This window comes from Epinephelus fuscoguttatus, linkage group LG23 (assembly GCF_011397635.1).
Source record: "Epinephelus fuscoguttatus linkage group LG23, E.fuscoguttatus.final_Chr_v1".
NCBI lineage: Eukaryota > Metazoa > Chordata > Actinopteri > Perciformes > Serranidae > Epinephelus > Epinephelus fuscoguttatus.
This window is the reverse complement of record NC_064774.1, coordinates 624,270-639,901: the sequence shown is the minus strand read 5'-3', so window position 1 is coordinate 639,901 and position 15,632 is coordinate 624,270. Positions and strand designations below refer to the sequence as shown.

The window sequence follows — 15,632 nt, the reverse complement described above, 5'->3', positions numbered from 1 at the left end:
AAAACATGTTTTATATTCTAGTTTCTTCAAAATAGCCACCCTTTGCTCTGATTACTGCTTTGCACACTCTTGGCATTCTCTCCATGAGCTTCAAGAGGTAGTCACCTGAAATGGTTTTCCAACAGTCTTGAAGGAGTTCCCAGAGGTGTTTAGCACTTGTTGGCCCCTTTGCCTTCACTCTGCGGTCCAGCTCACCCCAAACCATCTGGATTGGGTTCAGGTCCGGTGACTGTGGAGGCCAGGTCATCTGCCGCAGCACTCCATCACTCTCCTTCTTGGTCAAATAGCCCTTACACAGCCTGGAGGTGTGTTTGGGGTCATTGTCCTGTTGAAAAATAAATGATCGTCCAACTAAACGCAAACCGGATGGGATGGCATGTCGCTGCAGGATGCTGTGGTAGCCATGCTGGTTCAGTGTGCCTTCAATTTGGAATAAATCCCCAACAGTGTCACCAGCAAAACACCCCCACACCATCACACCTCCTCCTCCATGCTTCACAGTGGGAACCAGGCATGTGGAATCCATCCGTTCACCTTTTCTGCGTCTCACAAAGACACGGCGGTTGGAACCAAAGATCTCAAATTTGGACTCATCAGACCAAAGCACAGATTTCCACTGGTCTAATGTCCATTCCTTGTGTTTCTTGGCCCAAACAAATCTCTTCTGCTTGTTGCCTCTCCTTAGCAGTGGTTTCCTAGCAGCTATTTGACCATGAAGGCCTGATTCGCGCAGTCTCCTCTGAGCAGTTGTTCTAGAGATGGGTCTGCTGCTAGAACTCTGTGTGGCATTCATCTGGTCTCTGATCTGAGCTGCTGTTAACTTGCGATTTCTGAGGCTGGTGACTCAGATGAACTTATCCTCAGAAGCAGAGGTGACTCTTGGTCTTCCTTTCCTGGGTCGGTCCTCATGTGTGCCAGTTTCGTTGTAGCGCTTGATGGTTTTGCGACTCCACTTGGGGACACATTTAAAGTTTTTGCAATTTTCCGGACTGACTGACCTTCATTTCTTAAAGTAATGATGGCCACTGGTTTTTCTTTAGTTAGCTGATTGGTTCTTGCCATAATATGAATTTTAACAGTTGTCCAATAGGGCTGTCGGCTGTGTATTAACCTGACTTCTGCACAACACAACTGATGGTCCCAACCCCATTGATAAAGCAAGAAATTCCACTAATTAACCCTGATAAGGCACACCTGTGAAGTGGAAACCATTTCAGGTGACTACCTCTTGAAGCTCATGGAGAGAATGCCAAGAGTGTGCAAAGCAGTAATCAGAGCAAAGGGTGGCTATTTTGAAGAAACTAGAATATAAAACATGTTTTCAGTTATTTCACCTTTTTTTGTTAAGTACATAACTCCACATGTGTTCATTCATAGTTGTGATGCCTTCAGTGAGAATCTACAATGTAAATAGTCATGGAAATAAAGAAAACACATTGAATGAGAAGGTGTGTCCAAACTTTTGGCCTGTAATATAAACATATTAATGGGTAGAATATTCAGATTCAGATTCAGATTGACAATAAACTATGCCAAATATTACACACTGACCCTTTAAATTGTTTCTCTCTTGTATGGACTGTCATGTCTTTTCACATGACAACTAGATCACCTTTGGGTGTTAACTTTGATGTTAACTTGCCTTCTCTGTCTCCATGTAACAGTCTGATTAATAATTTTAACTTTGTAGTATCAGAAATTATGGATGACATAGCACCTCTAAAAACTAAATATATGTTGGGCAAATCAAAGGCACCCTGGACGAATGTAGAGAGAATCAGGTCCCTGAAAAGAAACTGCCGTAAATGTGAGCGCCAAGTGAAAATCAAGTCAAAATTGCAGGTTGACAATGATATCTATAAGGACATGCTCAATTTTTACAACAAAGAAGTGAAACTATCTAGAGCGCAGTACTTTTCTCAAATTATCACTGAAAATTTACACAATTCTAAGTTTCTTTTTTAGCACAACTGATTAGCTAATTAATCCCTCTAGATCAATTCCTGTGGATCTCCACAGCTCTGACAAATATAATGAATTTGCATTGTACTTTAATTCCAAAATCTCAAAAATTCAGAATAATATTGTGGCTTCCCTCACTGGTGGATCTGACCATTTCTCTTCAACCCAGTACCTTTGTGCCAGCACTCTCTCCTGCTTCACCCCTGTTCAGTGTAATGAACTGCAGGACATTGTGCAGCAGCTTAGTTCTGCAACATGCTCTCTTGATCTAATGCCCACTTAGTTTTTAAAAATGTTTTTAGCTGTATTGTTGATGACGTACTAATTACTAATTGTAATTAATTAAGAAATATATTATTAATGTGTATTAATAATTCCGGGTCACAACCCTGGATACAGGGATCAATGACCAACTGGTATTTAGACAAAAAAGGGAAAAATCCTCATTTCAGTTTGCTAATATAGGTGGATATTAACAATCAAATAATTCAGAAGGTGTGAGCCCGAGCACTGACCATCACAACCAGCTACTGATGCAAAAACAATGCACAAATCACCACAGAGGACTGCTCTAGTAATGTCACAAATGTTTATTAAACAATTATGAGTCAAGAATCACAAGCTGTTCACTTAATAAACATACTACACTAAACTGACTAATTAGAAGCAACAAATCAAAGCGTGCAAGTGGGTCTCTGCGTGTGTGTGAGTGTGAAGGGAGAGAGAAAGAGACAGAGAAAATGGCAGGCGTGACCTCCTGGGGGACACATCACGTCACGCCAGGTACTGATCAGTGTTGGGTAAAGGTTACTTTAAAAGTAATCAAAGTACGTTACTGCGTTACTTTTTTAAAAAGTAACCAGTTACTTTACTGCGTTCCTCCCTGAGTAAAGTAACTCAATTACTTTAAAAGTACTTCTAACGTTACTCCCTGAGAAAAGTAACTCAAGCACTTTTAAAGTACTTTTGAGTATTCTACATTTCCTATTGGGCAATGGACTACAGGGCGCTAAGCCTACATTTTTTTTGTCTCGAAAATTAAAGTTATGGACCACTTGCCCTTCACTGAGATCCAGTTCTCCCATCACAGCCGTCACTCTGACCAGTAGAAACACAGAACGATCTGCTGCTGTAGACAACTGTAAGACAACAACACCCCAGTGTTTTTAATATTTCCTCTAGGGATGTTACCACACAGAGTAAAAGGGGGAAATGATGGTGTGAAACAGCAGAGGCACTTTGTCAACCTGCTGAGTTAACCTTACTGTCATTAGCATCAAGCTAGCAAACAATGGTACATCCTCATGGTCGGACATAAAGTAATAACATTAAGAAATAGCGGCGGGGCTTTTACTCACCACAACTGCAGAGGCTCCCAGCTTCGTTTGAAACAAACTACATTATAGACGGTCCGTTATTTATTAATCCCTCTGTGTGTTTATATATTTACTTTTTATCCGCTCCGTTGTCTTTGTAAAGTTAACATATCGCACCGTCATTTCAAACTCAATACTTGTTTCAAATTAAAAGCCCCTTATAACCTCGGCTGAGAGAATCCCTCCATTTTCTAAATAGGCTTTTATTCTGAAACATTTGTCAGAACTTCCTGTGGAAGATACAGTAGCTTGATAGTTTACGTGTGGCGCTTCAAATGTAGCTCCTGCCATCTGCTGACGCTTTTAGGTGACTACAACAACATGTCGACTGGCACATGAACAGACACGGTGACTTAAATAATAGTCAAAGTGATAAAAATAGGACAAGAATAACCCGATGACATCACACACGCCGTGAAAGACGATCGGGGATAATTGGTGAGTACCAGCATGTAGCGTGTACCAGGCATAATGCAAGTTCTGAGTCTGAAATATGTCTGTCAGCGAGTCCTGCTCCACCTTTTTAGACTCCACCATAGACATCAGCAGCATTTCTCCAACCACGTAGCGAGCCACAAGCTCCGTGGCTTCTTTCAGACTGATAAGTTTAACGTTATCTCCGTTATTAGAACCAAACAACAGCTGTTGCTGTTTCGGCGCTGAAGGACCAGCATTCTAAAAGTAACAGAAGTAACTGATGTCTTGTTTGAAAATGTACTTAAGTATTTGATTACTCAAACAGCAAACTAATGCGTTAGGTTACTCGTTACTGCAAGAACTTATCAACGTACTCTATACTCAACTCTGGTACTGATTAGAGTTGTACCGATACCAGTATCGGAAATGCCTCCGATACTGCCTAAAATGTGGCATTGGGCATCGGTGAGTACAGCCTATGACCAATCCGGTACCACGCACGCTATCATTTGAACATCGCCATCGCGATGTGCACATGTGCAATAGTCACATCGCAGGACATGTGATGTTTTCTCTTTTGCTTCAGAAGTTCTGAAGCTCCACTCGTTGCTCCGTTCCGCTCGCTCCTCTCTCGCTGTCTCTCCCCCTCCCATGTACACACTGCAGTCACACACTGAAAATGAGCAACATGCAAGAGGGAGAAACGGTAAAGGAGGATTTATGCCTGGTACACACTACACGACTTTTCTGTCAGTTCTGAAAGTCACTATGTGACATTTACACGATTGTGGAGTCATAAAATCGTGCCGTGACTTGGCTGACAGACATGACACACTACATAATGGTGCTCACCAATTATCCCCGGTCATTTTTCATGATGCGTGTGATGTCATTGGGCTATTCTTGTCCTATTTTTATTCATTCACTGTGTCTGTTCATGTGTCAGCCGAAATGTTGTCGTAGTAACGTAAAAAGCAACCAGACAGCAGGAGCTCCATTTGAAGTGCCGTATGTAAACATACAAGCTACTGTATCCTCCACAACCAAGTTCCTACAAATGTTTCACAATAAAAGAAAATGGAGGGACTCTCTCAGCTGAGATAATAAGGGGCTTTTAATTTGAAACAAGTTCTGGAAGTGTTGAGTTTAAGATGACAGCGTGATGTGTTAACTTTATCAAGGCAACGGGAGCGGTTAAAAAGTAAAAATATAAAAACAGGGAGGGATTAATAAATAATGACCCTTTTATGATGTAGTCTGTTTCAAATGAAGCTGGTAGCTTCTGTAGTTGTGGTGAGTAAAAGCCACGCCACTATTTTTTAACTTTCTTACTTTAAGTCATCTGGTGAAAATTTTTGTATTTGTTAATACAAGCCCTACATTCTACTGTAGCCTTTAAAATGTTTTTTTTTTTTTTTTTTTTTTTTTACCAAATTGTGTGGCTGCATTTTGACCTGTGTCTTAATCTGTGTCAACACTGGATAATAATTATTATGAAAAAGTTTTATGGCATTCATTCTACTATTATGTATTTAATATTTTACATAGAGTTTTAGGAATTGAGACATAAAACAATTCATATCCCACCCATTTTTATTTTACACACTGGTCTCGGATCGGTACTTGGTTTCGGCAGATACCTAACGTTCAGGGATCAGAATCGGTATTTGGAAGGAAAAGTTCACAGTCACAGTTAATAGTCGCACTTAAATCACATGCTAAATTTAAGGTCTCTGCCCAGACTGTGGCTTTCTTACTTGAGTTGCACGGCGCGACAATGTCTGTTGCTCCGGAATATGTGTGTGTGCTGTAACATCCTTCAGTGGAATGAAAGATGCTGTCCTTGGTGTGGCAGAAGAGGAATCAGCGGAGTCGACTCGGAAATGTGCAATATCAATAAAACTGACTTTAACGTTTCAGATGGCGACTGTGACTAAATCTTTTCCTACACTCAGAGCAGCTAAATGGCTTCTCAGGAACAATCAAATCACTGACAGGGACTACTTCCTTTTTCAGAGAGTTTAAATCTGACTGAGGTTCTTTGGTTTCCGTCCAATCATCACTGGTTTTTAATGTATTTGTATAACTGTCCAATGTGTGTAAAGGATTTCACACAAACACTGAAGCTGAAAAGTCTTTGTCCTGTATGAGTTCTCATGGTTGTTTCTAAATTCTTTTTCCAAATAAAAGCTGAATCAATTTTCCCTTTCATGAGTTTTCCTCATATGTGTATGTAAATTTCCACATTGTGTAAATGATTTTCCACAAATTAAATGGCTAAATGGTTTCTCCTGTATGATATCTCATGTGTGCCTTTAAGTTTTTCATGTAACCAAATCTTTTCCCACACTTAGAGCAGCTAAATGGTTTCTCTCCTGTATGAGATCTCATGTGTTTCTTCAAATCTCCACTTTGAACAAATCTTCTGCAACACACAGAGCAGCTAAATGGTCTCTCCCCTGTATGAGAGCTCATGTGTGTCTTCACATCTGCGCTGAAACTAAATCTTTTCCCACACTGAGAGCAGCTAAATGGTTTCTCCCCTGTATGAGATCTCATGTGTACCCTCACACTTCCACTGCGACTGAATTTTTTCCCACACTCAGAGCAATTAAATGGTTTCTCTCCCGTATGAGATCTCATGTGTACTGCCAGATATCCCTTGTGCCTAAATCTTTTTCCACACTCACAGCAACTAAATAGTTTCTCTCCAGTGTGAGATTTCATGTGTCTCTTGAGACTGTCGCTGCGACTGAATAATTTTCCACAATCAGAGCAACTAAATGGTTTGTTTCCTGTATGAGAGTTCATGTGATTCTTCAAATCTCTTCTGCGTCTAAATCTTTTCCCACACTCAGAGCACCTAAATTGTTTCTCACCAACAATCAAATCACTGACAGGGACTTCATCTTCCAGTGAGTTTAAATCTGACTGAGATTCTCTGGTCTCCTTCCAATCATGACTGTTATCAGCCTCAGATTGTAAATGTGTATCTGGATCTGAGTTCCTGGCTGGTTCTGGTCCACAACTAAAATGTTTCTCTCCTGTATGACACATCAAGTGTACCTTAAGAACTACGCTGTCATCAAATCTTTCCCCACACTCAGAGCAGCTGAATGGTTTCTCTCCTGTATGAGTTCTCATGTGTATTTTCAGATTTCCTCTTTCACGAAATCTTCTCCCACATTTGGGACAGCAAAACGGTTTCTCTTCAGTATGACATTTCATGTGTATCTTCAAAGCTTCACTGTGACTAAATCTTTTCCCACACTCAGAGCACCTAAATGGTTTCTCTCCTGTATGAGATCTCATGTGTGTCGTCAGAAGTCTACTGTGACCAAATCGTCTCCCACAGTCAGAGCAGTGAAATGGTTTCTCTCCTGTATGAGATCTCATGTGTGTGTTCAAAATTCCACTGTGTCTAAATCGTTCCCCACATTTAGAGCAGCTAATTGGTTTCTCTCCTGTATGAGATCTCATGTGTATCTTCAGAACTCCACTGCGACTGAATAGTTTCCCACACTCAGAGCAGTTAAATGGTTTCTTTCCTGTATGAGATCTCATGTGGTCCTTCAGATGATGATTTCGACCAAATCTTTTCCCACACTCACAGCAGCTAAATGGTTTCTCACAAGCAATCAAATCACTCACAGGAACTTCATCGTTTTTCAGAGAGTCTAAACCTGACTGAGGTTCTCTGGTCTCCTTCCACTCATCACTGTTATCAGTCTCAGGTTGTAAATGTGTATCTGGATCTGAGTTCCTGGCTGGTTCTGCTACTCCACAGTCCTCTCCCTCTGCTTCTGTTTCCATTTGTTCAGTGTGTCGTTGATGAAGCTGTGAGGACTGAGGTTTCTGTTCATCATTTTCACTCTTCACAGGGACAGGAGTGGATGTGAACTTGGTGATATTATTCTCCTCCAGCCCTTGAAGCTGCTCTCCCTCCTGACTGATCCAGAGTTTCTCCTGTTCCTCTTTAATGTGTGGAGGCTCTGGGTCCTCCTGGTCCACACTGGAGCTCTCAGGTTCAGAGGACTCTCCAGTCTTGTCATCAGTCTCAGGTTGTAAATGTGTATCTGGATCTGAGTTCTTGGCTGGTTCTGCTCCTCCACAGTCCTCTCCCTCTGCTTCTGTTTCCATCTGTTCAGTGTGTCTTTGATGAAGCTGTGAGGACTGAGGTTTCTCTTCATCATCGTCACTCTTCACAGGGACAGGAATGAAGGTAAACTTGATGATATCATCCCCCTCCAGCCCTTGAAGCTGCTCTCCCTCCTGACTGATCCAGAGTTCATCCTGATCCTCTTTAATGTGTGGAGGCTCTGAGTCCTCCTGGTCCACACTGGAGCTCCACTCCTGCTGCTCAGGGGGAACCTCTTCTTTAACCACCAACAGCTGCTGGACGTCTGCAGGAAACAGTAAAAACAGTTCAAATAAACACAAGAAGTTTGTGCTCTAGAGAAAGGATCAACACTCGGTGAATAACCTCCTAAGCCCTATGATAAGCTAATATGGCAAGACTTAACTATACAAACCAATGGCCAGTGATAACTAACGTGTCTTTGGGGTCATCGGGTGGGAACCTCCTTTCACCAGTGTTTCGTCTAGTTGGTCCCACGACAACTCCAGGAGGCTAGACAGTAATCTCTGGTGTCCCAGAGACACTCCCCTAATGCCAGGTCTCACTGCTCCCCTCCCCGCACCAACCCAATAACCTCCTTTACCTTACTTACGCATGGCTTTGTCAGCCCAAACAGCACTGCCACCTTCAATCAAAGCCAGGCTCCGTACATGCGAGCTCCAGGTAGAAACAGGGCTGATACTACCTTTCCTAGCACATTCACCATACTCTATTTCACACGCTACATAGCATAACTACAATATAAGCTAAAGTTAAAGGAGCTAAATGAACTTACAGGATAAGCAAGCACACTCACCTTGCCACGTGGCCTCAAACAAAATGGATTCAAATAGGCCACTCCCACACTTAAATACTTCCTCTTCCTGGATTTCCTCCTGAGAGGAAGTGAATCTCTCCACCTGATCTCAAGGAGTTATGTGCCCTGTTTAGTAGTTCCCCCTGCTGGCCCCCAACTGACATTATTTCTTCTCTTATAGATAAACTGGCTACATTTAATTGCTTCATCTGACATTTCCCTCACAGTCTTCCTCAAACTCTGTCCCCGCACTCCGAGTTCCCCCAGAAGCGAGACAGCTGATCTTGCTATGAATCCCCTACACCCCACTTCCACTGGACAAATCCTAGTCTTCCATCCTCGCTGCTCAGCTTCTGCTCCTAAGTCTGCATATCTAAGCTTTTTTCTTTCATAGGCTTCTTCCACTGAGTCTTCCCAAGGAACTGTCAGCTCAATGAAATAAACTGTCCGTTGACTCACTGACCACAACACTAAGTCAGGCCTCTGCCTGGTACAAACTATTTCCTGGGGAACAACAAGCTTTCCCCCTAAATCTACTTGCATTTCCCAATCACAAGCACCATCTAGGGCGGCCACACCCTTGCATCCTTACTAACTTATCCCTTCTGTATTTCTCTCCCTCATGGACAAACTGAATTACTAAACTCCTATCCTTAACACCTTCTGAATTCACCTGTCTTCGTTTCCCTTCGATGCCTGCAGCAAAACATTTCAACACCTGGTTATGTCGCTATGTATATCAGCCTTGTGACAAGCTAACTTTACAGCCTGACAAAATATGCTTTAAGGTTGCGGTACGTGAACACAATGGGCATGATGGGTCCTCATTTACCCACAGTTTTAGGTTCTGGGGGTTTGGTAACACATTGTATGTAGCCCCTACCAGGAATCTAATACGATTCTCCTCCATACTCCACAGGTCCCTCCAACTAAGCTTCCTCTTCTCTACACTTTCCCAATTCAACCACTGTCCCTGTTTTGTTTAGCCTGGGCCACTGCCTTTGCACCCCTTAGCATCTCTTCCTGTCTACGTATCTGTTCTACAACCAGCTTTCTTTTATCTTTGAGACCTGCTTTATTCCATACCGGTTTGCCTGAGCCAAGCCCCAGGCCTCCCCGGCCAAACTGAACATTACCTACAATCTCTGCATGCCTAAGAGCTGCCTCTGCCTCCTGAACTGCCGATCTTGGGTTCCACTTCCTCCCCTTTTTTGGATTTGGAACCACACTCCTAACTACCACATCCTTACTCCCAGATAACAAGAGCTCTGTCCTGACCTTGGTACATTTAAATTCCTCTGTTAAACTAGATACTGGCAGCTGAAGTATCCCTTTTCCATACAATGCAACACTACTTAGGCACCTAGGAGCACCCAACCACTTCCCAATATAGGAGCTAACCGACCTTTCAATTTTCTCCACTACGGATATTGGAATTTCATAAACTGACAATGGCCACATTAACCTAGGATATAGCCCAAATTGCAAACACCACAACTTCAACTTTCCTGGAAGTTCGGATTTATCTATTCTATCCAATCCTTCTGCCACATCTTTCCTAAATTTCACCACCTGTTCCTCATCATTCAACTCCACATTGTACCACCTACCTAAGCTCTTTACTGACTTTTCCCTCATTGTTGGGATTTCCTCATCATCTATGACAAACTTCCTATCACTTAACTTCCCTCTACGTATCGAGATGCTTCTAGATTTACTAGGCTTGATCTTCATGCTGACCCACTTGAGGTTCTTATTTACCTTCTCTAGTAGCCTCTTTGTACATGGCATTGTTGTGGTCACCAGTGTCATGTCATCCATGTAAGCCCTAACTGGTGGAAAATGCAACTCATTCTGCCGTCTCTCTCCACCTACCACCCACTTAGAAGCCCTGATGATTACTTCCATTGCCATAGTAAATGCTAATGGAGAAATTGTACAACCTGCCATGATGCCTATTTCTAGCCTCTGCCAACCTGTTGTGAGACCTGCTGTACTTAGATACAACCTAATATCCTGAAAATATGCTTTCACTAAGTTAACAACTACCTGTGGCACTCTGAAGTAGTCAAACACACTCAAAATGAGGGTATGCAGTACTGAACCAAACACATTTGCAAGATCTAAAAATACTACATGCAGGTCCCTTTTCTTAATCTTCGCTGCCTGAATCTGGTGCCAGATCATGTTAGTATGCCCTAAACACCCTGAAAAACCTGGTATTCCTGCCTTCTGCACCATGGTATCTATTAAGCTATTCCTTTCTAAGTAGCTAGCTAATCTCTGCGCAACTACACTAAAGAAAATCTTCCCCTCTACATTCAAGAGAGAAATCATCCGGAACTGGCTAAGGTCCACAGACTCCTTCTCCTTAGGAATGAGGACACCCCCTGCCCTACGCCATGCTCTTGGTATAATTTGCTTCTCCCAAACTATTCTTAGCTGTTTCCATAAAAATTTAAGGGTATCAGGCGCACTTTTATAAACCCGGTAGGGGACTCCATTACGCCCTGGGGCCGAAGAAGCCTTTGTACGTCTGACCACCTCCTGAACTTCCTTCCACCTAGGTGGCCTGACATCCATCTCATGCTCTATCCTCCTAATGGAGGGATATCGGGTGGGAAACATACAATTCTATTCTTCTCTAAATCTGAATATGTATTTCTCAAATATTCTTCAACCTCTAGCCTTTCTGCTTTGAGTTGCCCTCCCTTCTCCTGGCTGAACGATCCTTTAACAAACTTAAAAGGGTCCCTGAAAAAACCTGTCCTTACATGTTCCTTCTTCCTCCTCTTTTTCCTGAGATGCTCTGCCCTTCTAAGAACTGCTAGCCTGCTTCTCAACTCCTCTTGCAACACCTTAATTCCCTCCCTTTCTTCTTCTGTAGCCTTTCTCCACACCTTTCTTAACTGTCTCCTTTCCTTGACTAGCTCCTCTATTTCTCTTTGCCGCCTAGATTTACCTGACTGTACCCTCTCACTCCTTTTTCTCTCATGCAACCCAAACCTCTCTACACCATATGAGTAAATTATATCTCCCATCTTTTCTAACCTTTCTATTGTGTTTCCTCTAAGCCTACTTAAGATTACTGACAAATCTCTATTAACTATGTCCCATTCTTTACTGTCATTTGCTCTAGGCCATCTAACTCTAACCTTTTGCTCCATGGTTATCTCTCTGACTGGCACACTGGCCTCACTGTCACCTGCATCCTCTCTTACTACCCCCTCCTCCTCCTCCTCCTCCTCCTCAGTGGCAGCGTTACTGATATCCTGCAAACTGTGGTTTTCTACCTGCCGCTGGACTTCATCTGACTGACTCGACTGACTTCTTAAGAAGTACTGATCAATGCGGCTACTCTGCCCTTTCTTTGCCACACACGTCTTCTTTCCCTGATGAGGCCTTTTACTGATGTTACTTTCTGCCAGCCACAAGGACAAACCTGAAGCATCTTCTTCTCAACTGTGCTACTTTTATCCTCTACAGATGCGCTCGTCTTGCCCTGAGTGCTGCTAATTCTAGCCCTGGTGGATAGGTCCGTGCCCCTATCCTTCACTGAGTCACAGATCCAATGCGTAGTCGTGTCCATTCCAATGTCTGTTATCGTGTAATCCACCTGTGAGTCATCTTCCACCCCTGCTCTCGCTGACTCTTGGGGTATTTCCCTATGTTGGCTGTAGCTAATTTTGGTTGTAGTAAGGCTGCTAGGCCTCACCACTGCTACCATGGGTTGCTAACCCATGCCAGCACCGTTGGGGTCTTTTCCCTCCTGTCAGCTGTCTTTCCAAGCGGTCACATGGTCTTTCCCTTGGTGTCAGCTGCCCTATTCACAGGAGTCACTAGCTGGGCTAGACTTTATCTATTTCTTTATTTGCTCAGTCGAGCAAAAGCAAGTGAATTATGTGAGAATGATTGTCCATGGGATGTGAGAGTTTGCTGCAAATCAAGTTTGATTACTGGCAGTCTGAGAAAATGAAATGCTGGTGTTGTGTCAATGAGTTTGCCCATCAAAATCTGTTTCCCCCTAACCACAACCTCGCCCAAACGGCGAATGGTAGGGATGTTCCTGTCCACTTAAGGAAAATTTTAACGAGGACTAGTCAACTATTCTGAAAAAGGGAAAACACTCAGAAAACAGGCAAAATTTAGCACAGTTTATTGTCAAGTATTTGAAACATTGTCCCAAAAAATATTGTGTGCATCAAGAGTCCTTCTGAAGCCTTTAATCACAATCTTCAACAACCATGGCGGATTTTAAATGCCGCTGAAGTAGGAGACACTTTGCGGCGTGCGCTATGAATGTGAACATGACGGCAACTCAGTCAAAAGTTAACCACTAAAATAAAAAAATAAATAAACTGCCTCTGAAATGTGGGGCACAGAACAGAAATGACAGAAATGATAGCAATTCACTTTAAAGTTGATAAAAAAACATCTAAATTATAATTAAATTTCAGCTGAAATGAGAGGCCTTTTGCTCCGTGCAGTATGAACGTAAACCTGCACACTATCTGACAACTTACTACTCAAAACAGATTAATTGCTGCTGAATTCATTTTCTACATCAAAGTACTGCCAAACTGTGCTAGTTTGGCGAGAACATCGCCCTTGTTTCCCACCGTGCAGTTTTAAAACTCCAGTCTGCTCGAGCATTACCCGGGGAGGGGAACTGCTGTCTGACGGCTCTGTAGCACCCACTAGTGGCGGGCGGCTGCATGACATTTAAGAGTAGTACCATTACGATATGATACAACTATGGGTTCTGTGAAAACTAAGTATTCTTTATCTAAAAACAAAACGAGTCCGAACCATTTTCTGGACGCCCTCTTTAGTGACTGAATAAACGAGAATCATGTGTTTAGCAGTATGGTACATTATAGCGTTTGTAATGTCTTTGTGCCTGCTGGACGTCGATTAGTATGGCATTATGCTACTGAATGCATCAGCAATCCGACCTTGCTTGGGCTTGACACAGGAGAACCCAGATGTCCCCGCCATGTCTTTGATTGCAAGGCACTCGTCATCCAGTACTTGGTAGTGTTGTCACGGTACCAATTTTGGTGATTTAATAAACGGACCTTTTCCTGCTCGTGAGTGATCCATTACAATCCATTTAAGTTTGCTCCACATTGACCAGCTGCAACATTATTATGATGAACGCGTCAATGTTTCAACAGTTACAATTATATTTCATAGTCATAATCATAATTTAACAAATTTTATGTATGATGCAGTAAAACATGAAACAGGCATGACTGCGTCCGCGTTTCAGAATTAGGTGTAAAAACAGATAAATTCGAAATACATATATGAAAACCAGATACATTGCATCCTACTGACAGGAAGTAAACATGATACCTGTATCCCTTAAAAATATAAAAATCCTAGGAGGCTGTTATAGATAGTTTGTTTGTATTGAATATCCAAAGAAACGAAAAACGACAACTAATACATCAAGGCTAGTGACGCTGAAAACACCAGAGAAGCTAACGACAGCAGAGAAGCTAAAGACACCAGAGAAGCTAACGCGGCGTATAAACATCGACAGACTGAATATTTATTGAACAAAGCTGCAGTTATATTATTAATAATGAACTTGTAATGTTTAATGAACAAACCTGCTCTGTGTAACCGAAGCTGAGGGTTGAAAACAGCGTCCATTAGTTTCCGTTGTTGCTCGTTCTTCTCTTTTGATCGACAAAGTTCCTCCTCGTACTCTGCTATCGTTCTTTCAACCAGCCCAAATATCTCTTCAGCAGCCGCAGTTAGTCGCTGCTTCACCAACGCTCTCAGCATTTGGACTTTAGACATGTTCACACTTTAAAAACACAACAGAGACACTCTGCTAACACACCTTTCTATCAGATGCCATCTTGTTCAAACAGTGTGACGTTCGCAACAGTAAAGAGTACAGCTTCCGGGGTAAATGAATTAATCAGCTTCAAAATAAAAGTCCAGAAGTATTTATGGAATTGCAGGCTTACTCAGAAAAGCACATGCAGGAGGATAAATGATTAAAATACACTTTTTTAAAAGAATTACATTTATTGAACCGTATCAATTGTTTTTTAGTTTAGTTTTTTTTTTGTTTGTTTTCACATATGCAAAATAAACAAAAGTAGTACACAAGCAACAAATGTGATGGAGAGATGCAAAAAATCCTTGGAGTGGCTTAATCGAGGCGTGTATACCCTAATCCATTAATTAACTCAGTAAAATACTACAAAGATGGAAAAAGATAAAGACAATGATAAAATCCACACAGACCATGTACACAAGGACACAAAATTAAGATCACTAAATATTAATAAACAGTTTACACAGGGAATCCATAAGTGGAACACTGAGGAAATAAAATCAAACCTTTAACACATAATCCATCAGGGCTCACATGAATATTGATGATGTCTTCGCAGACTGAATGGCGGTGACGTTGGTCTTAGCCTTCCAAGTAGAAACTGTTTTGAAAAGCAGGGATATGTAATAAAGTAAACCCGTTTATTTCTGTTGTTATTTTCAGCTGAAACTGTAACATTAAAAGCCATATGGTTAAGCAACAACAATGAGCGTGAGCCAAAGCCAGATGGTCCAGATGTTGAGGGAACAGAGGAGAAAAGGCAGGAAGTGGAAACTGAGGGAAAGACAGAGGACTGGGTAGAAGAAAAGACTTTACAGGGAGATACTGATTTTGAGGGAGAATGGACAGAACAGGAAGAAGAGATGGATACTGATGTTGTGGCTGAGGGTGATGCAGAGAGTGAGATGCAGGAAGAGGATACAAGTGCATCCACAAGCAATGGACCATTAGATTTGTTGTGCATACTGTTCCTCCTATAGGAGGAAGTGGGCAGTATATAGCAGAGTGCAAAATGCTGTGAAAAGAGCTAATTTTACATCAATTCAACACATACTAAATTTGTGAGCAAGCATATTAGTTTGTGCG

The 15,632-nt window shown here is 42.1% G+C and overlaps 2 protein-coding genes across 2 annotated transcripts in view; both read right to left on the bottom strand.

The window, feature by feature from the left end:
* The window catches only part of LOC125884150 (gastrula zinc finger protein XlCGF57.1-like), a 561,995-nt gene that overhangs the window by 361,144 nt on the left and 185,219 nt on the right, over window positions 1–15,632 (bottom strand). The window lies entirely within an intron of this gene.
* The window catches only part of LOC125884162 (zinc finger protein 3 homolog), a 123,178-nt gene that overhangs the window by 14,297 nt on the left and 93,249 nt on the right, over window positions 1–15,632 (bottom strand). The window lies entirely within an intron of this gene.